This window comes from Bubalus bubalis, chromosome 1 (genome assembly GCF_019923935.1).
Source record: "Bubalus bubalis isolate 160015118507 breed Murrah chromosome 1, NDDB_SH_1, whole genome shotgun sequence".
Lineage (NCBI taxonomy): Eukaryota > Metazoa > Chordata > Mammalia > Artiodactyla > Bovidae > Bubalus > Bubalus bubalis.
In genome coordinates this window covers 126,614,796-126,637,905 of record NC_059157.1, presented here as the reverse complement: position 1 = coordinate 126,637,905, position 23,110 = coordinate 126,614,796, and the positions used below count along the sequence as shown (strand labels likewise).

General features: G+C 42.1%; 1 long non-coding RNA gene across 1 annotated transcript; it reads left to right on the top strand.

Annotated features, from left to right (window-relative positions):
• The first annotated feature begins 11,989 nt into the window (after positions 1-11,989).
• LOC123334164 lies at positions 11,990-22,062 on the top strand. The gene is made up of 5 exons (XR_006551997.2): positions 11,990-12,387; positions 13,176-13,285; positions 16,805-16,906; positions 18,872-19,427; positions 20,936-22,062. It is a non-coding gene; the product is annotated as an uncharacterized LOC123334164 (long non-coding RNA).
• Positions 22,063-23,110: the final 1,048 nt, after the last annotated feature.

Sequence of the window (23,110 nt, the reverse complement as noted above, 5' to 3'; positions counted from 1 at the left end):
CCATCAAGTTGCAGAGGGGGCAAAGCACAGGCAGGTCCCGGGTCTTTCTCCTGAGAGCCAGGCCGGCGGCTGGCAGAGCAGCATGGGGCCTGACAATCCCAGGGAGGTTTTTCCATTCCCAATAGCGCTCTCGCTTGGTCCTCTTGTTCATTAACATCTGTGTCCCCTCCAATTCGGGCTCTGGCTTGAACTCTGTGAACTGCTCAAAGAGGCTCTTGCTACCTCTTTGTTCAGACAGACAATGGTTGCAGTAACAAAGAGGAAAATCAGATGCAGGTGAAAGTTTATTTTTAACGTTTCCGAGGCCAAATGGGGATTTCACATGAAAATCAGAGCCCTCACTTCCACCTGCTCTCGCTGAAAGTGGCTGGGGTGCTTTGGGCTGGCCAGGACTCCAACACGCTTGGATCTTTTCCAAGCAAGTGCACCATGGATGAGGTAGATGGTTCAGTCTTTCTGGGGCCTTCGTTTGGCTAGAAATAGACATTTTGTTTGAAGATGTTGTTCAGCTTTGGCTGACAGAATGTGATAAGCCTAGGAAAGCAGGCATGCTGCTCTGGCCACCCAAATATGTGAGGTTTCTTTACATTTTAGTCAAGTCAGACTGAAGCCTGAAAAAAAAGTGTAATAAAGTGAAAATTCTTGGAAATCAGTAGATGAAAAGCTCTGTTTGGAGTGGGCCCCTAACTCATCCCTCCTCTGTGGCTCCCCTAGAGGCCTGCAGGGAGCAGAGGCTGGGAGGCTCCTGGGAGAAACGTGAAGGGCCATCAGAAGTAGCTCCTCAGGGCACACCCACATTGTGCAAAGAGCTTGACTGTGTTGCTTCCTCATGTCATCTTGGGAGGTATGAGTCATCGTCAGCTGTGCTTGATCGATGAGTGGACGGGCTCTGAGAGGCGATGAGCCATCCCAGTAGTTGCAGATCACACCTGGGATTATACAACTCCAAACTCGCACACCTTTGGGCAATTGTCTACAGCAAAGGAGGCAAGAATATAGAATGACTGCAAAAACCATCTCTTCAGCAAGTGATGTTGGGAAAGATGGATAGCTGTGTGTTAATCAACGAAATTAGAACACACCCTCATACCATCTACAAAAATAAACTCAAAATGGTTTAAAGACCAAAATATACGATGTGACAACATAGAAGAGAATGTAGGCAAAACATTCCCTGACATAAATCTTAGCAATGTTTTCTTAGATGGGTCTCCCAAGGCAAAAAAATAAAAGCAAAAATAAACAAATGGGACCTACTCAAAAGCTTTTGCACAGCAAAGAAATCATCAATAAGTTGAAAAGATAACCTACAGATTGGGAGAAAATCTTTGCAGACAATGCAGACAATAAGGGGTTAATATTCAAAACATACGAACATCTCATACAACTCAATATCAAAAAAAAAAAACACAAGAACAAAAACAAATCCCAACAACCCAATCAAAAAATATGCCAAAGACTTAGACTTTTTCTAAAGAAGACATACAGGTGGCCAATAGGCACATGAAAAGATGTTCAACATGGCTAATTATTAGAGAAATATAAATTAAAACCACAATGAGGTGTCATCTCACACCAGTCAGAATGGCCATCATCAAAAAGTCTACAAATAATAAATGCTGGAAAGGGTGTGGAGAAAAGGGAACCCTTCTACATTATTGGCAGGAATGTAAATTGGTTCAGCCACTATGGAGAACAGTATGCAGCTTCCTTAAAAAACTAAAAATAGAGTTACCATATGATCCTGGGTATATATCAAAAAAACCCAAAAGCACTAATTCAAAAAGATACAGGCACACCCGTGTTAACAGCAGCACTATTTACAATAGCCAAAACATGGAAGCAACCCAACTGCTTATCAACAGATGATTGGCTTAAGAAGTATGCTGTGTATATGTGTGTGTATATGTGTATGTATGCATACACGTGTGTGCATGCTCAGTTGTGTCCGACTCTTTGTGACCCTATGGACTGTAGCCTGCCACGGTCCTCTGTCCATGGGATTTTCCAGGCAAAAATTTTCCTTCTCCAGGGGATCTTCCCGACCACCCAGGGACTGAACCTGCTTCTCTTGTATCTCCTGCATTGGCAGGTGGATTCTTTACCAACTGCGCCACCTACTGTGCGTGTGTGTGTATATATATATGTATGTATAATGTATATACACACACAATGGCATATTACTCAGTCATTAAAAAAAGAATGAAATATTATCACTTGCAGCAACATGGATGGACCTAGAGATTGTCATACTAAGTGAAGTCAGACAGAGAAAGACAAGTACTGAATGATATCACTCATATGTGGAATCCAAAAAATAATACCAGTGAATCTATAGACAGAACAGAAACAGACTCACAGACATAGAGAAGAAATATATGATTACCAAAGGGAAAAGGGAGGGAGTGGAGGGATAAATTAGTAGTATGGGATTAATAGATACAAATGACTATACACACAATAGATAAGCAACGAGGATCTACTGTAGAGCACAAGGAACTATAATGTATACTTTATAATAGACTATAATGGAAAATAATCTGAAAAAATATATAACAGAATCACTTTGCTATATACTTGAAACTAACACAATACTGTAAATCAACTATACTTCAATAAAAAAGATTATTTGACTCCAAAGTAAATTTTCCCCATTGTCCCATAGTGAGGACAAGCATTAGCTTTTTTTTTTTTTATTCTTTATTCAATTTGTTACAATATTGCTTCTGTTGTTTTTTATGTTTTTGTGTTTGGGCTGTGAGGCATGTGGGATTTTAGTTCCCCAACCAGAGATCAAACCCAAGTCCTGAGCATGTGAAGGCAAAGTCTTAACCTCTGGACTACCAGGGAAGTCCCACTTTATTTTCTTTTCCCTGATTTTTCTACCCACCAGAAAAACATGCAGAAATGGCTCTGTGCTTGCACTCTCTGGAGCCCCAGCGGTCATAGTTTTCTTGCAGAAATGAGGTAACCAGAAGTTGTGAGTTCATAGTAGCCATGACTGTAATACAGTGTTTCAAGAAAACAAAACAAACGCAAAACGGCTTGGTCTTCTTTTTCACTAAATTCACTTTACATTAAACTGGCCTTCGGGTACAAAATGGTTTTCCTTTCAGATGTCATTCTTTCACTGGCAGGTCTTGGGTGGGGTGTGGATTGAGGAAGAAAGGAAGAGGAGAACAAGCAGTCCCAAGGGCTAAGAGGTGCCTTCTTTTAGGACACTTGATGAATGTGCCTTCTTCTTCTTGCTTGTATTTTTTGTTTTTCTTTGTGAAGCAGGGGAAAGGTGGGGTGACCACCCAAGGAAAGGGAAGAGCAAGGATGGGCATCATGAGGAGGTAGGGTGGAAGTCCAAGTTTGGGGAGGGCCAAGTGCGTGTGTGTGTGCTAAGTCTCTTCAGTCATATCCGACTCTATGTGACCCTAAGGACTGTAGCCCGCCAGGCTCCTCTGTCTGTAGGATTCTCCAGGCAAGAATACTGAAGTGGGTTGCCATGTCCTCCTCCAGGGGATTTTCCCGACCCAGGGATTGAACCCGTGTCTCTGCACTGTAGGCAGATTCTTTGCTGCTGAGCCACCAGGGAAGGTTGGGTAGGGGCAAGGGTTGCCTGTAAAGCCAGCTCCATGAAGTGGGTGGGGCTGCTGAGACAAAGCTGACAGCTGGGGACACTGTTACATCCAAGGGGCTTATTGCCATCTACCTGCTTCCTCTCTGCTCTAAGCGCCCCCGACTGTCAGTCCCACCGGCCTCCTGGTGCTCGCTCCTTTCCCAGGGAAGAGGCACTCACTGAAGGTCACCAAACTGGTTCTTCCCAAATCCCCAACTCCAGCCAGTACTTTTTTACCCCATAGTGCCCCCTATTACACCATTTTCCTCACCGGCAACTTTTGTGAAGCTCAGCAAGGGCAAAGTCACTGCTGAATCTTCTCTTACAAGCTAATTTCTCCCTCTTTTTTCCCATTTTAAAAGGGCCATTGCCAGTGACCAGGAAGCCTGGAATGGAGTCCACATTGACCCTTCCTTTCCCGGGAACTCCCATAGTCTCATTCACAAAATCCTATCAGTCCTGTCTCCCCCATGCCTCTTGCATTTCTTACTTCTTTTTACTCTTTCTGCCTCCATCCCGAGTCAGCATCTTGTATCTGACTCTTGCATCTGCTCCTTGGCTGGTCTCTCTATAGACTCTTTCCTCTTCAGACTATCATCCCATATCCATTTATTATTCATTCATCAAAAATATATTTATTGAGCACCCACAAAGTGCCAGGTAATGTATTGGACACAAGATATACCAGTGAGTAAGACAAACATGGTCCAGTTGCAATTGTCAGGCAATTACGGTGCCTGAGGGTGAGTGTGTTGATGGAACGGGTACAAGCTGCTAGGGAATGCCTCAGGGAGTCCAAGTCCAGATGAGGAGAAGTGTTAGGGAGGTCTGCACACTGCTGCCAGACTTATTTTCATAAAATAACAATTTTATCCTGTTTTAACCACAATGGGCCTCCGATTACTTTTGCTTCTTCAGGTCTGCAAAGGGATGAATGTTTCCTAACCCTCAAATTCATGTGTGGAAACTCTAGCCCCCAGTGTGATATTATTAGGAGGTTAGGGCCTTTGGGAAGTGATTGGGTCATGAGGGCAGAGCACTCAGGAAAGGGATTAGTGCCTTTATAACAGAGACCCCAGAAAGCTCTTTTGCCCTATTTCTGTCGTGTGAAGACACAACGAGAAGTCAGCAGTCTGCAACCCAGAAGAGGGCTCTCAGCTGAAGCTGACCCAATGGGCTTGCCAATCTCAGACTTCCAGCTTCCAGAATGGGGAGAAATAAATTTCTGTTGTTTATAAGCCACCCAGTCTTTGGTACTTTATTGTAGCAGCATGAAAAAACAAGGGTCAAACTTTGCACACTGAGATCCTAAGCCCTCCCTCCTCAGCCCAGCCTTATCCCCAGGACTCTGCTGGCAGAGGCAGCAATCATAGCCATAGCAGAATAGAGAAGCTTCCTTGTGACTGTATGCGCCTCAGGTCCTCTTCTAAGTGCTTCTCCCATGCTCACTGTCACAGCATTCTCTTGGAGGGTAACAGTTCCTATCACTAGTGTCTCCTCATTTACAGGTGAGGAAATGGAGACACGGAGAGGGGGCTAAATGGCAGAATCTGGGTTCAAATTCTGGCCATGTGGCTCCAGGTCTGACACACGACCACAATGCCCCTGCCTGTGTAACTCAGCCCCATGGATCTTAGACTTCCTATCAGTTCAGTTCAGTCGCTCAGTCGTGTCCGACTCGTTGCGACCTCGTGGACTGCGGCACGCCAGGCCTCCCTGTCCATCACCAACTCCTGGAGTTTACTCAAACTCATGTCCATTGAGTCGGTGATGCCATCCAACCACCTCATCCTCTGTCATCCCCTTCTCCTCCCGCCTTCAATCTTTCCCAGCATCAGAGTCTTTTCCAATGAGTCAGTTCTTCACATGAGGTGCCAAAGTATTGGAGCCTCAACTTCAACATCAGTCCTTCCAAAGAATATTCAGAACTAATTTCCTTTAGGATTTACTGGTCTGATCTTGCAGTCCAAGGGACTCTCAAGAGTCTTCTTCAACACTAAAGTTCAAAATCATCAATTCTTCAGTGCTCAGCTTTCTTTAAGATCCAGCTCTCACATCCATACATGACTACTGGAAAAACCATAGCTTTGACTAGATGGACCTTTGTTGGCAAAGTAATGTCTCTGCTTTTTAATATGCTGTCTAGGTTGGATGTAGCTTCTCTTCCAAGGAGCAAGCATCTTTTAATTTCATGGCTGCAGTCACCATCTGCAGTGATTTTGGAGCCCAAGAAAATAAAATCTCTCACTGTTTCCATTGCTTTCCCATCTATTTGCCATGAAGTGATGGGACTGGATGCCATGATCTTAGTTTTTTGAATGTTGAGTTTCAAACCATCTTTTTCACTCTCCTCCTTCATTTTCATCAAGAGGCTCTATAGTTTTTTTGCTTTTTGCCATAAGGATGGTGTCATCTGCGTATCTGAGGTTATTGATATTTCTCCCAGCAATCTTGATACCAGCTTGTGCTTCTATGATACACCCTAAATTCCCCTTCGGGGCTTTTCCCCTGGTCCTCTCTCTCCCAGAAAAGCCCTTCTCTCTCTTAGCAACCCCCCTGGCTTTTTCAGAACCACCCTCTATAGAAAAAGAGCGAAGTCTGGACTCAGTTCTGTGTTCCAGTCCCAGTTTCCAGCCGTCAAACCCCTTCTTCTCCCTGACTCTCAGTTTCCCCTTCTCTACAAGGAGAATATTACTGTCCTCCTCCCAGGGCCTTTCTGAGCACGATGTGAGAATAACATATGTGAGTGAGCTTTGCAAACTCTGAGCCCTATGCAAATGGAAGGGAGTTGACAGCATTTTCACCTCACTTTTCCCAAGGTAAGACTATTTCTGTACAGCCTGTACTTCATTATAATGACATTTGATTATATATTCCCTTGGGCACATGCCTTCATCTTTCTGAACTTCAGATGCCTCATCTGTGAAATGGGCATAATATCTTCAGCCATATTGGATGATTGTGGGAATTAAATGCAACAGTATTTTGAAAGGATTAGACACACAAGAATGTGCAATGTTTGTCTCCCAAACCTTGACTTTTCTCCAGCTGTTGGGGCTAAATTGTTTATGTCTCTAACTAGAAGAAGGCTGTCCAAAATCATTCCTTCTCTTTCCCTCCACAATTTTTTTTTTTTTAAATAAAGGAAAGGCACCTGTCTCCTTGGAGCTTCTGATTTAATTCAGCATCAACGTTTGGAATATTTATTTACCAAAGAAAAATACTTTCCATGCTCCTTTTGACCATGTCGCCCAGATGCACCGCCACCGGCCTCCCAAAGCCCATTCTGAAGCAAGAGCATTTTGTGAGCACAGCAGCGCTCTGTGACCCTCCAAGTGCTTGTTCAGCTGAAATCACTCGTGTCTGGCACAGACCTTCTCTTTTCATTTTGGCAGAACTTCAGGGAGTGAAAAGCTGGGTTAGTGTTAGGGCTGGGATTAGAAATTGAGACTCAACAGATCATACTGTTAACACTTCTCCTCTTTGCTAACTTTATGAAGTTCGAGAAAAGCTTTCTGGGGAACGCGACACCAGCTTATTTGCCAAAAGCTGACATGGGCCAAGGAAGATGTAGTCAGCATTTGGAATCTCCTTGCCTTAGAATATAACAGCCAAGGAGGGAAGAAGGATGCTGGGGAGCTGGGAGCCGGGGGCTGAGGGGGTAGGTGTGTGGAAAGGAATTGGAAAGATTCAGGATGCTGAGCGGGCTTGGCTCCTTGTGATTCCACCCCCACAACACAACATCTCTTAAGCCATTCCTTCCTCTCTTTCTCTAGCTCAGCCCCTGTCCTGGTCCTCATCACCCTTACCAGCAACAGCGATACTTTCTAATCTACCTCCTTGTCCCTCTTGTTCATCCTAAACACATTTGCCAGTTTTTATTCCTCTGCTTAAAAACATTCAAGGCTCCCCAGTGCTTATTAAACAAAAGCCCCACTTTTAGGTGAGTGCTCAAGCTCCCCTGTACCCCTACCTTCAAGCAGGCCCCAAACTATCCCCTGATCTCAGCTCATCCCTCATCCTCCACAGGGCCTCAAACACCAGCTAGGTAGACACGTGGTTATCCACTGACTTGCCAGTACAGTACCTTCCAACCTTTTGAGCTTTTCCCCAGGCTGGTCCTTCTGCCTGGATGGCTCAATCCTAGTTCCCACCTGCACCTGGATCCCTCTGCGGGCTCCCAGACTCAGTTCAAGGACGGCTCCTTCTACAAAGCCTGTCTCAGCTTCTCCAAACACAGCTACCGCCACCTCCTCTCTGCTCCATGGGACAGCGTGCCGCACTTGTTCACCTGTGCCACTGCGGGACCTTGAAGCTGGACTAGACCTTGTCTGTGTCTCCCCCACCCTCACCTAGTGCCTTGTTCAGCTTATACTCCGTTACTTGGATTTATGAAAGCTGATGAGACAAACTCCCACGATGCCAAGGAGAAGCCAGAGAAGCACACTGAGTTTTTGGCTGTGTCAGGCTCATGGGTTCTGCCTGTCCTAATCTCCAGAGCAGTGCAGTGTGCTAGGGAAATGCCTTCTCGTTTACTCTGGGTTACTGCTCCCTGAGAACATGTCTCCAAGACATTGTCCCAACTGGCAACTACTCCAGCTCAGTTAAGCTCCTGGAAGTGATCCCTAGTATGTGGCAGACCCTGTGTTTGACTCTGGGGACACACAAGTGAGTGTGATTCTGTGCCTGCCATGGGGGTCCTCACAGATAGACACATACATAATTTCAAGACAAGACAGAAGTTTGATGGTATGCTCAGTCCAGTCTGGGAGCATCAGGGTAGGCTTCTTAAAGGAGGTGATACTGGACTGAACATTAAAGAATGTACAGGAGTTCAACAGGCAAAGACAATGAGTCTAAACAACACAGCTTCAAGCTACCATGAGCATTCAGGACTGAAGGTTTATTGGTGGGGTGGTGAAGAGGGTGACAGGCAGAGAGAGACAGTGACAGAGAAGATGATGGCATTTGAGCTGGACTTACAAAGATGAGAGTTTGGGATGTATAGAGATCTGAATAGGATAGAGGTTGAAGGACAATCTGGGCAGAGGAACAGCTTGAGCCAAAGCATGGAGCACTGATGTAACTTGCTTTAAGTGGTCAACTCCAAGAAAGTTATCACTGGAAAAGACAAAAGCTCTAATTTGAAAAGATACATGCACCCCAATGTTCACAGCAGCATTATTAATAGTAGCCAAGACATAGAATGAACCTACAAGTCTATAAACTGTTGAATGGAAAAAGAAAATGTGGTGTGTGTGTATATATATAATGGAATATTAGTCAGCCATAAAAAGAAAGAAAGGATGCCATTTGCAGCAACATGGATGGACATAGAGATTATTATACTAAGAGAAGTAAGTCAGACAGAGAAAGACAGATATTATATGATATCATTTATGTGGAATCTAAAAAATAGCACAAATGAACTTACTGGGTGGAGAGCAGATAAGGCCTTCCCCAGTGACTCAGTGGTAAAGAATCCGTCTGCAATGCCAGAGATGCGGCTTCAAGCCCTGAGTTGGGAAGATCCTCTGGAGGAAGCCATGGCAACCCATTCCAGTATTCTTGCCTGGAGAATTCCATGGACAGAGGAGCCTGGCAGGCTATAGTCCATAGGGTCACAAAGAGTCGAACATGACTGAAGTGACTCAGCACAATAGCAGATATATTATACGTATATATACTTTACATTATATTCATCTTCATTATGTACAAGAGGCCAAATAAATTTTTCATAACTTATCTAACCAATCTCCTATTATTAGACACTTTGGATGTTTTCAATTTCTTCTATGATAAACATCTCTGGATATGAAGTACTTTCGCCCACATTTTGAGTTATTTCCTTAGAATAAATTTCCAGAAGTGGAATTACAGGGTCACAGGATACAAACTCTTTTATGGTTCTTAATACATTTTGCCAAATTTCTTTTAAAAGATTTGTACCGATTTATACTACCACCAGCAATGTGTGAGGGTGCCAGTTTTCCCACATCTTTGGCAGCTTTGGACAATTTAATTAAAAAAAATTTTTTTTTGCCAGTTTAATAGGGGAAGAACTTTATGTTGCTTTAATTTGCATTTTTATTACTTTGCCTAACATTACTTAATAAATGTTTCCCATGTTGCTTCAATGGTCTTAATAAGCTCTTTTATGATCACAAAACTTTTTGATGGTTGGGATTTGATGACTGAATATAAGAATAGGGCATTCCAGTTTAGTGACCACCATGAGCCAGAGCAGAAGGTCAGAAAAGCTCCCAGATAGAGGGTCCAGAGCTAAACTCATTGTTTTCAACACTCTCTTCCTTCTGGGCTCTTCATCTTGGTGAATAGCACCACCAGCCATCATGTCATTCAAGCCAAAGTCTGAGTGTCATTGTTGACCTCTCCCTGTGTTTACTGAACCATACTTGGGTCCACTCTCCTGTATGCAGTCAAGCCAATCTACTGATCCCACGATGTAGTGAAGTAAAGTGCAGTGTTTATTGCAGGGCACCAAGAAAGAAGTCCAGGGCAGCTAGTGCTCAAAATACTCAAAACTCTCCAATTGGTTTTAGCAAAGCATTTTTAAAGGCAAGATGAGAGAGGGCTCTGTGATCAGTTTGTGCATAAGTATCTGATTGGCTGATGGTGACATAACAGGGTGGTGTCACAGGGGTTAACGTTATCAATCCTCAGATCCCTATGGGCTTGAGGGTTTGTGCTCATGGTCATCAAATAGTTACTGTCTTTCTTTTGGTGGGGGTTTTTGAAGCTGTAAAACAACTCAGGAAATGTATATCAGATACTGTTATTCAGAGAGGAGCTAAAGCAAAGGATATGGTGGAGGGATTTCCCCTTCCCAAGGACCCAAGGGGTACTGCTCAGTTTTACTTGCCCTTCATCACCTACATTTAATCAATAACCAGCTCCTCTAAATCACTCTTGAAGCACTACTGCTATAGATACTGAGTTCAGGTCATATCATCTCTATCCAAAACAATTGCAGAAGCCTCCTAATTGATCTTGTTTCCCTCTAAACCGTGTTCCACATTGCAGGCAAAACTATCTTTCTTACACCCGAATATGACTCAAGTGTGTTAACAATTCCTGTTACTTTTGATGAAGTCCCCAAATTATATGCTACTTAAAACTATTTTGCAGGATTCCCAAGTGGCGCTAGTGGTAAAGAACCCGCCTGCCAATGCAGGAGACATAAGAGATGCGGGTTTGATCCCTGGGTCAGGGAGATTTCCTGGAGGAGGGCATGGCAACCCACTCTAGTATTCTTGCCTGGAGAATCCCACGGACAGAGGAGCCTGGTGGGCTACAGTCCATAGGGTCACAAAGAGCTGGACACGACTGAAGCAACTTAGCACAACACAACACAGTCCCTTTTGCAAGCCTGCCATGATCTGAGCCCTGCCCTTTCTCAGGTGGTGCAAAGAAGCCTGTGTACTTGTCTTTCCCCTGGAGCTGTACGGAGACCATGACCCAGACCTTTGAGGACCACAACCACATCCTCAAAGTGGCTGACTGGGGCTGGGGTTAAAAGATGGGAAGCAGGACCTTGTTCAGATGAGCAGCGTTACTGACATGCCCTATATCCGGACCAACCACCAGGGTGGTGCTTTACCTGGGTCTTCTTAAAGTAGCTCCAAAATTGGTCCATGAAATATTTGTTACTGGTTCATGATGGGGTGAGTATAGGAAAGAAAGCATGCATCTAGAAATTATTATGGAAATTTATAGGGTAATTTTATGTTTGGTCTTCCCTTGGTTTGGCATCTATCTAATCATAAAAAATTGTATTTTGTTAGTTTTTTAAAAATTTCACTTGTCTATTAATTGAATTTATTGTATTTTAAAGTTACTGGCCTACAATGTGGTGAATTGGAAATTTAAATATAAAAGCCCTTTGACTACAGACTGTGGACTTGAATTCTCTTGGAAAAGTTCAGTCTGAAACAATCTTCCCATAAGTTTGTAAATGAACTTTCTGGAGTAAAGAGATATTTGCATGCCCAGCTGGGAGAGTATGTTTCAAAGATGGAAGAAAATTCACAAAGAGAAAGAAATCACAACTTTAACTTATATCTTAACTTCGTGATTTTCATAGAGAAACTGTTTAAAAATAGAAAGTTCTGGCTTTTACCAAGTCAAGTTGTAACAGTCCTGGATATATTGAACAGGATGGTAACTTGGAACACTTAAGGACGAGAATTGGTTTCAAGCAACTCCTCATTTTCCTGGTCTATAAGATGAGGGGGTGGGATGGAAAAACACCTTTAGTGTTTCAGCTCTAAGACCTTGTGCTTTCATGATTCTATGCTTGACTATTTAGTTTAAAACTTTGCTAATAAAGGTAACCACTGCTGTGTGACATGGAGTAACAAGAGGGCTTGATAAAACAAGCAGATGGGTAGTAGTTATTTAATCTTCATTGACTGTCTACAAATTCACCACCTTTTTAACGGAAGAAACTGCCAAATATCGAGGCATTTAACAGAGACCTGGGTTCTCAACCACTAACTAACTGTGTGACTGAGGACCAGGTGGCTTCACTTATATGTACCCTCTGCTTTGTAATGAGGAAACTGGACTGTAGCCAGCATCCCTAAAGTGTCAAGAGGTCTCCCAGGGGTACAGAGGAGAAGGAGCCAAGCACGTTGGGTACTTCTTGGGGTTTTCCCCACTCTCGGCCAGAACAGCTCCTGTTTAGAGATCAGGTCTTTGTGTAAGACTTTGTTAGAAGAAATACTTCACTGCTCTAAAGAGTTTGGAAAAGCAATCAGGTGATACAATTGCTACTGTCTGTTTCAGTTTTCTGCCTGCTGATAGGCATTGTACCATTTAGTGGCCAATGCCTGACTTGCTGTCATGATGTCTAGATGGAGGGACTGAAAGCTGAAATGCATAGCAGGCAAGCTATGGAAATGAAAGGAGGAGGCTTGATGTCAGCTCAGTAGGGAACCATAGAGAGTATGGTGAGCTGGAAAGTGCACGTCGTGTCTAAATGAAACCTCAGAAATTCAGCTCCTTCCCACTGTTGCCTTGTGGGGATGTGGGCACCTCTCTAAGCACCAAGTACATATTCTGGGAGCTAAATGTGACTCATGTGCCTCCACATTGTGGCTAACCTGAATTTCCCAGAATTTTTTTAATACTTATTTTTATTTATTTATTTGGCTGTGCCAGGTCTTCGTTGCAGCATGCGGGAATCTTTCAGGTGCATCATGCAAACTCCTAATTGCAACACGTGGGATCTGGTTCCTTGACCAGGTTTTGAACCCATGCTCCGTGCACTGGGAGTGTGAAGTCTTAGTCACTGGACCACCAGGGAAGTTCCTCCTAGAATTTTTTTTACGCTAAATAGTGGCACATATGAACAATCGGTCTGGTAGGCCTAATTATCTTCCCAATTGTTTGGCACTGTATTTGGCACTTGGTCACCAGACTATGGATGTTAGCTATCATTATTATCAGCATCATCATTATTACCTAATAATGATGTAGCAGACTTGGATCTGTTAATAATTGCAATTGAATTTTAACATAATTATACAATTTTGTGCTATTCAAGTTTAATTCCTTTAAAAGCCGTATCATGAAACTGCAGTGTTTTGGAGAATTACTGACAAGAAGAAAAAGGAAATCAATGATGCTTCTCTGTGAACTTGAGTCCTGTCCAAGGTGGGTTCTATGCTACCCTGCCAAGTGTGGGCCCTTCAACCTCATCAAGGCTCACAGTGAAGTGTGTGGGTGTCCAGCACTGCCGCACACTTGGACATATGTGCTCTGTGTGTGTCTGAAAGTCAGACCTATTCCAGTGAAGATACAACCACAGTCACACCCAGAGCCCAGATTGTTGACTTCTTTATTAGTGCCATAATTACTGTAGCTTTAAAGGAAGTTATCATCACTACAGAAATAGGCCCATTCCTTAATTTTTTTTCCAAAAAAGTCTTGGATTGTTTATCAATTTATTTTTCCAGATAAGCTTGCCAGCTCATGTGGGATAGAAATGTCTAGAGGTTGATTTCTGTTAGCACACTGAAACCTTGCCCAGGTAATTGGGGTTCTATCTAAAAAAAAAATTGTAAAACAAAACACAAAAGAAAGAAATTTTTAAATGCTCAGTTCTACCAGCCTAACAAAATGATTGTCATTTCTCTGCATTCTCCCTCATACATATTTGTACATTGTTAAGTAAATTAGATAATCATGACTTTATTGAATTTGTTGGCGGCTGGTGAAGGGGTAGGTGGTTACAAAAATATAGGATATATAGGATATAGTTTTTACCCTCAAAGGGAGGGAGATGGAGAGGTAAAAAGAATCTTAAAATGGAATAAATCAAGCAGGGGATGACAAGAGTGGGAGGTGGCTAAGGAAGAAAGAAACATAAAAGAGAAGGGTGCATTCACTCTGACTATGAAATTATCTGTCTGAATGTTCCCTAAACCGTTTTGAAACCTGTTTCGGCTGAGGGTTTTTCCATTGTGATTTCTTTATTTTTTTAATTTAAAAAAATTTGTATTGAGGTGTAATTGTTTTACAATGTTGCATTAGTTTCTGCTGTACAATGAAGTGAGCCAGCTGTGTGTATTCATATATCCCTTCCCTCTTGGACCTCCCTTCCAGTTGAGGGTTTTTAATGCTGAAGTCCTAGATGGGTCTGGAGGCTAGAGTTATATTTATTCTTATGTACAATGTTGTGTTTTTCTTTTATTAAATTTTATATTAAGAAGAAAACCATTCCTCATGTTATGACAGAGCCTTTATAATTATTTTTTGTACTCTCCTAAAACATTCCTCTTGTATTAGTATCTATGTTATATCCAGTTTATCCCTAATGTAAATAACAGTGACAGTAATATGTAATAACAGTAGAAGTAACAGTGGCAAGCATCTTTATACATACAGCTTTTTTCTTTCACTACAATTATTGTCTTAGGATAAATTCTGTGGAATTGAGAAGCTCGGTTTTAAAAATATGATATTTTGGGGGAGGGCACACCACCCAGCCTGTGGGATCTTAGTTCCCTGATCAGGGATCGAACCAAACCCCCTTTACTGGAAGCATAGAGTCTTGACCACTGGACCACCAGGGAAGTCCCTTAAAATATAATTATTATTTTGACTTGTGTCATATTGCCCACTGTCTTCCTAGAAGTTTGCATACATTTATGTTGCTACTGGATTAAGTGAATTTCAATTTTTCTGTAGACTTCTGTGAATTGGATTTTATTCATTTTTGTTTTTATTGTTTTGATTTTTGTGTCTTTGAAGACCATTAAAGTAAAGGATCTTTTAAAACTCCTGTTTATTTACTTTTGCTATTATCATGTTAATTACCTACCTTGGTCTGCTCTCATTTGTCTAATGGGGTTAAGGTGATGTTCTTAAATATATTTTATCCATTTTTTTTTTAAGAGTTCATTAATACTGAACTTTATTGTTGTAGCTTAGTTGCTAAGTCATGTCTGACTCTTTTTTTTAAATTTTATTTTATTTTTAAACTTTACATAATTGTATTAGTTTTGCCAAATATCAAAATGAATCCGCCACAGGTATACATGTGTTCCCCATCCTGAACCCTCCTCCCTCCTCCCTCCCCATACCATCCCTCTGGGTCCTCCCAGTGCACTAGCCCCAAGCATCCAGTATCGTGCATCAAACCTGGACTGGCAACTTGTTTTTATACAGTGTAAATGATAGCTCTTGGAGAATTATTTTTACAAATGGTTACACTGGCCAGCTGTTCTCCTTTTTAAATCTTAGTTTAACTGCTGCTGCTGCTGGTGCTAAGTCGCTTCAGTCATGTCTGACTCTGTGCGACCCCATAGACGGCAGCCCACCAGGCTCCCCCGTCCCTGGGATTCTCCAGGCAAGAACACTGGAGTGGGTTGCCATTTCCTTCTCCAATGCGTGAAAGTGAAAAGTGAAAGTGAAGTCACTCAGTTGTGTCCAACTCCTAGTGACCCCATGGACTGCAGCCTACCAGGCTCCTCCGTCCATGGGATTTGCCAGGCAAGAGTACTGGAGTGGGTTGCCATTGCCTGAGTTTGTGCCAAATTTACCCTGGGCTTCCATGTACTTTGTTTCCATTTCATTCTGGTGCCTACCAGGCTAGACTGCAATTACTGGTTTATATGTCACTCTTCTGGTGATCCATCAGTTCCTTTCTATACCCCCAACACCTTATATAGGATTTTTTATATGATATTTGCTCAAAATTGCTTGTTGAGGTTTGGAAGAAAAAGAATGCTTGAGTGAAGGAATTAAGTGAGGGAATGCTCTGTTGTGATACTGTCCTTTTGAATTTCTAGAACTAGAGGGTGTCCCGAGCCTTTCTCCTTCAGTCAGGAAGGCAGCAGGAGACCTCTGGCTGACCCAGTGCGGAGGCCTATGAGTTGGAGTTCAGGTTTTCCTCTTTTCCTTGGGGCCTTACCCAAGACTCAGGTCCCTGGGGGTCTGGTTGGGGAGCTGCTTTCCTTTGGCATCACTTTCTGGGCAAAAAGTTCCAGTGTTTGGATTTTATTAGCCAATAAAATTAAGGGGAAAACGCTGGAAAAAAATCACAGCACACTGTTGTTACTCTTGTGAATGAATCACATAACTTGCAGCTAGACTATTAATGTCTAAATGGATTTTCTGTGCTCTAAGCCAAAACATATTTCATAAAGTTACACAGAGGTGGACAGAATCCCAGTTAATAAAAACAGTCGTGGGTGAAAGATGCATGGTCTGATGGAAGGGGAGGTGATGGATGCTAGGTTGCTGGGATTGTTATATTTAACTATGATTTTATTTATTTTTAAAGAAAAATGAAACATTTTATTAAATAGTTGAACTTCAACATTATTACCAAACCCTAATCAGTAAAGGGAATTTATTGAATGTTTGGAGATACAAATATGCTGATGGAACTTTATGAGGCGTTTTGAATAATTTTCAATATTGTATTATCAACCAGTTTAATTCAATCCTAGTTTTTCTCTAGTCATAGTAGGAAAGTTTCTTTTCCATCCACATTTATTTGTTGATGTAATATCCCTCCCAGAATTGATGCAAAGTCCTAGAAGTTTGGTCCATACTTGAAAACAAAATAAATAACTCTACAGATTCTGACAGCTATGGATACCTTAGCTCAAAAAATTATTTCTGTGATCCTTTCCCTCCACAATATTTTGTGATGATATATTTCAGAGCTTAACTTCTTCAGAGCCTCGATCATAGCCAGAAGAGAAAAGAAAAAATGCAAGTCATTGTTCTGAAGCTTAAAAAACCCAGGACTTTGATCTGAAAAAGGTAACTTTTCATTCTATTATTAGAAATCTTCCCTGCTCCAACAAATTTCATTATTGGTGATCCTTGGCTGCTGGCTGGTGGCTGGATTTCAGCTGAAATTACAACCACCTCTTCCAACAAGGCTATTTGTAACAATGGCTAGGAAATTTGTGGCATGGACACAGACTGCTTGGCCAAAGTAGTTACAGCCTATGTCTAACATATATCATTTTCCTTTTCTCATATATATAGTGCAGATATAATGTAGAAAAGTGAAAAATATGCAAAACAAATTTGATGTATATGAAGAAATGTGCCAGATGTGAACACTGGGTTACTTCTGGGTTGCAAAATTGAGAGTGACTTATTTATTGTTTGTTTGCTTATATTTTTTTCCTGCAATTAGCTTGCACTTTTTAATAGTAGGGAGAAAAGAAGCTATTTTTCCTTTTATTTTTTTTTAATTTTGGAACATTTTGAACAAATATAAAAATAGCAATACTAGATTATTAAACCTAGACCGTTACTTAGATTTGCACACTGGGTTTCAGACTTGCTTTGGACCCGTGAGCCACTTTTCCCCTTCCTCTTTCTCCTTTTTGGACTAGAACTATCCATACCGGGCCTGTCATGGCCCACCGTTGTGTTTTGGAAGGACATACTTGTTTTCTGGTTTCTTGGGTTCACGGATAGAGAGGAATTTTGCTCCAGGAGGTACAATATCCATAAGTCGTAAATGATTTAGATGATGAAATTTTTGAACTGATGATTTTTTAGATGAGATTTTGGACTTAAGAATTGATGCTGGAATGACTTTGGGGGTGCTGGGATCAGGTGAAGGTATTTTGTACATGGGACAGATATGAATTTTAGGGGGCCAGAGGGCAGATTGTACTGGATTGGCTAGTGTCCCCAAAATTCATGTCTTTCCTAGAATTTCAGAATTTGAACTTATTTCAAAATAAGGTTGTTGCATATACAGTTAAAATATAAGTTAAGATAAGCTCATGTTGGAGTAGGATGGGCCCATAATCTAATATAACTGGTGTCCTTATAAGAAAAGATGAACACAGAGACACACAGGGAAAAGACCATGTGACAAAGGAAGCAGAGATGGGAGAGATGTGTTTAGAAGCCAAAGAATGCCAAAGACCAGACACCAGAAGACACCAAAGTCACAAAATGGGTTCTCCCCTAGAGCCTTCAAAGGGCTTCCCTGGTGACTCAGAGGGTAAAGAACCCATCTGCAGTTTTTAATTATTTTGGGGTTACATTGCACAGCATTGCAGTAACTTGGTTCCCCAACCAGGAATCAAACCTATACCCCCTGCCATGGAAGCCCAGATTCTTAACCACTGCACCACCAGGGAAGTCCCCAGGTTTTGTTTTTTTTTTTTTTTTTAACCACACCACGTGCCATGAGGAATAGTTCCCCTACCAGGAATCAAACCTGTGCCCACCACAGTAGAAGCTCAGAGACTTTGCCACTGGGCTGCAAGGGAAGATTCCACCCCCCGCCCTCCCTCCACCCCCCAACGCCAACTGCAATATTCTTGCTTGGAGAATCCCAGACAGAGGAGCATGGTAGGTTACAGTCTATAGGGATGCAAAGAGCTGGATGTGACTGAGCAACTATGCACGCATGCATTAGAGATGTTAGAGAGAGCATGCCTCTGCCCACACCTTGACTTCACACTTCTAGCATTTAGAACAGACAATACATTTCTGTCGTTTTAGGCTATGTAGTTTGTGGTGCTTTGTTACAGCAACTCCAATAAACTAATATAACTCAGATACGTGTTACTGTATTGGGATATTATGCATATTATAAAATATATATAGAAATAGGTATTTAAAATGTGTAAAAATAAAAAACTAATATTTTAAATATAATTTTATCTTGTTTATTGCATGTAAAGAGTTTGAGAGCAACAATATTGAGTATTTTCTGTTTGAAAATTAATTTATTTTGGGATGATTTTACAGAAAAATTGCAAAGATGGTGCACAGAGTTCTCCAGAATCTTGCCTGGTGTGGGCCAGGTAGGAAGCGCAGCGCCCTCCAGGTCAACAGGCAGCTTGACACCACAGCACTGACCTTGGAGAAGGAGACCAACGTGAATGGTTAATGCTGCTGTCCACCATCCTCCTGCCTCAGTTTCCTCATCTGAAAACAGAGATGATAATACTTCCTTCATCAAGTTGTACAGATGAAGTAAATCCTAGCTTGTCCTTGCTAAACGACCCTGGAGAAGACATCTGACTCTTTAAGGCACAGCTTCCTCTTCTGTAAAGTGGGGCGAGTCATACCCTCCCAATAAGGTTATAATGGGGTGTGAAATCGGTCAACTCTAGGCCACCAGGTCTATGTTCTTCCCTTTCTTTACCCCTCAGACATGTTTTCTCGGCGTTTCCTTTAACAGAGTACTTGGTTACAGCTGCAAACATGCCAAAAGGAAGATCAAGTAACTACATGGTCTGTGAGGACCCGCAACGAAAACTCCCTGTGAAACTTAATAGCCTGTGGCACTATCGGTATTGAGGTGTGTGCACGTCGGGGCAGGGGTGGGTGGGGGGAGAATAGCGCCCCTTTAAGGACCTTCCAGTCTTGAGTTTCTTTGTACCAAGATAAGCCAAAAATCTAGGCTTGATGCTTTTATGCTGGGAGTAGTCCTCAGCTCTGTCTGGAAAATTCCAGGAGGAGGCTTCTTCAGTACATATGTCTGAGAAGAGCTGACTTGTTCTAAAAGGAGCAAGTGCGTGGGCTGCTACGCAGGGCTGCTGCTCGGCGCCTCCCCTCGCCCCCACTTCTGTCAGCGCCAGCCCTGCTCTCAGCTGAGGAACCTCTGCCATGCCTGCTCCTTTACCCCTGAGACTCCCTCAGGGGGAGGGCACACTCCCCAGTGTCTGGACTTCAACCCTTTTCTCCTTTTCCATAATGACTAAGACCACAGGGTACTCATTTTAGAGCAGGTTGTTCTTAGATCATTTAGTAAAGGTTTCTCAATCCTGATTATACTTTAGAATCTCTTGGGGAGCTTTTAAAGCATACACGCTCATGGGTCACACCATCAGAGAGGCTGGAGAGAGCCAAGGGATTGATATTAAAAAAAAAAAAAAAAAAAGTCTTCCCAGGTGAGTCTAAAGTCCAGCCAGGACATAGAACCAGGCAAGTGTTTTGGACCATTGCTTACTGAAGGCAGAGGTCTTGTTTCTCTTGTTTACCACTGTATCCCCTAGCAACACAAATATTTGTTGAAAGAATAATTAGACTTACTCCTTGGAGTCCTGGGCAGTCTGTTGGATGCCACTGATGGTTGGGGAGATGAGGGCCAATTTACTGGGCACCAGGTCCTCATTTTTATCTGTTAATTTTAAAATATATACTTCCAGGTAGGATATGGAAGCTTGTCATATACTGATCAAGTCTGGTTGTTTTAGACAAATGTGTGCTGTGGTCAGTTGTGCCTACTCTTTGTGACCCCATGGACTGTAACCCCCCAGGTTCTTCTGTCCATGGAATTTTCCAGGCAAGAATATTTGGAGCAGGTTGCCGCACAAAAGAACAGGGAAAATTTCTCCTGATGCAGCAAGATGGCCTAAGAACAAGTAGCCTCATGATAAAATTCCAACACATATTCATTAAGAGGAATAATTTAATTAAACATTTATGGAGTTCAGTACAACACTAGAGCAATTTTTCCTACTAGACTTTATTTTTGAGAACAGTTTTGTATTTACAGAAAAGTTGTTAAGACAGTACAGAGTTTCCCACATACCCTGTACCCAGTTTTCCCCTTCTATTAATTTCTTACGTAAGTATATTTGCTATAATTAGTGAGCCAGTATTGCTACATTATCATTAACTAACTAGTGAAGTCACTCAGTTGTGTCCGACTCTTTGCGACCCCATGGACTGTAGCCTACCAGGCTCCTCTGTCCATGGGATTTTCCAGGCAAGAGTACTGGAGTGGGTTGCCATTTCATTCACTAAAGTTCATACTTTATTCAGATTTCCTTAGTTCTGACCTAACGTCTTTTTCTGTTTCAGGATCCCGACCAGGGCACCACATTACATTAGGTGTCATGTATCCTTAACACTCTCCGTGGTTGTAACAGTTTCTTGAATTTTCGTTCTTCGGAAGACTTTGACCAGTACTTTGAGGGGTACTGGTCAGCTCTTCTAGGATGCCCCTCTGTTGGAATTAGTTGTTTCTCTCATGGTTAGATTGGGGTTATGAGCTGGGGGACAGAAACCACAGAGGAAAAGTGCTGTTCTCTCATGTCATATCCAGGGTATGTGCTGTCGACATTGCTTGTCACTGTTGATGCCAACCTTAATGACTGGCTGTAGTCATTTGTCACCTTTCTCCACTGTCCTCTTCCCAACACTTCCCTTTCCTACTGTACTCTTTGGAAAGGAATTTCTGTCAGGAGCCCACCCTTAAGGGATGGGGAGTTAGATAACCTTGCTTGAGGGAGTGGTAACTACATAAATCATTTGGAATTCTTTGACTTAGAAGACTTTTCTCTCCTTCCTGCCTTCCTTTCTTCTTCCCACCTCCTTTTCTTCCTTCCCTCCCCCCCTCCTTCCTTACTACTTATTCAATCATTTATTTATATCAGTATGGACTCTCAATATTTATTCTTTGGGTTATAACCCAATATTTTTACTTTTTTGGGTATGCCACAAGACATGGGATTTTACTTAGTTCCCCAACCAGAGATTGAACCCATACCCCCTTCATTGGAAGCACAGAGGCTTAACCACTGTACTGCCATGGAAGTCCCATATAATCCAATACTTCTTTATTTTTGTTGCTCAAATTGTTCCAGCTTTGGCCATTGGTAGCTTTTCTGGTCAGCTCCTCTGTCCCTCTGACAGATGAACATCTTTTTTTTTTTTAGTGTGTCTTTACTTTCTGGCATAACAACATGCTACAGGCTGATGGTGCATATTTCCTGGTCCAGACTGTAGCCATTTAAAATGTATTTGATTTGTTCTTGTGTACTCAATTTCAGATGAATGTATGTTTTTCTCAGAATAACTTAAAATTTTTTTTAAATTAGAGAAATGTGTCAGACAGATGGATTTTGTGATGTTGGTCAGCTCTTAAGATTTGTAACTTGTGATTTCATTCCATGGTTAAAATAAACATAATTTTTGTACCTATTTCATATTCATGATTTTGTGTATTTTTCTTTTAAAAAGTTCCCCTAATTATAAAAGTTTTAGGCCCTGGTGAGCCCATGGTATCCCTTGACTGCCTAAGTGAGCCAAGACACTTAGGAGCAGAGGGCTTCAATCGTCAGGATCAAGAGAAAGAATGACAAAATATGCACGTGGGAAAATCTGGCTCATCCTGTGGCCAGGACAGCTGAACCTTCCCTTAAACAGACTGCTGACCATGGCTTTTGCTAAGATAAGAGGCCTGCTAAAAAAAAAAAAAAAAAAGAGGCCTGCTTTCCAATAATGTAACTTTAATTGTTTATTTGTTATTGTACTAAGCACATGGTACTAGTGAGCCACTCAATAAACATTCAGTGATGACACCTTCTCCGTGTTAGGCATCTTGTGGGCATAGCTGGAAATAATACAACAAAGTTTTAAACTCCAAGGAATCTACACTGCTGAGAAAGTGATAAGATAGAAAGGTATATGGATAATTACAAATGGAATGAGACAGGCGCTCTGGGCCGTAGAAAAGACTTATTCTTTCTTGAGGGGTCGGAGAAGTCTCCAAAGAGCAAGGGATATTTGGATTGGGTCTTGACCTACGAGTAGAAACCTATATATAGCATCATATTTAATAATACAAAATCTCAAAAGAATCTCGGAGAAGGCAATGGCACCCCACTCCAGTACTCTTGCCTGGAAAATCCCATGGATGGAGGAGCCTGGTGGGTTGCAGTCCATGGGGTCGCTAAGAGTCGGACACGACTGAGCGACTTCACTTTCACTTTTCACTTTCATGCATTGGAGAAGGAAATGGCAACCCACTCCAGTGTTCTTGCCTGGAGAATCCTAGGGACGGGGGAGCCTGGTAGGCTGCCGACTATGGGGTCGCACAGAGTCAGACATGACTGAAGTGACTTAGCAGCAGCAGCAAAAGAATCTAAATTTCCAACCATGGTGGATTGTTTAGACAAAGTGTGGTATATTCATTAATACAATAGAACTCTATATAATGATTAATAACAATAAAATTACATTTGTGAATATGAA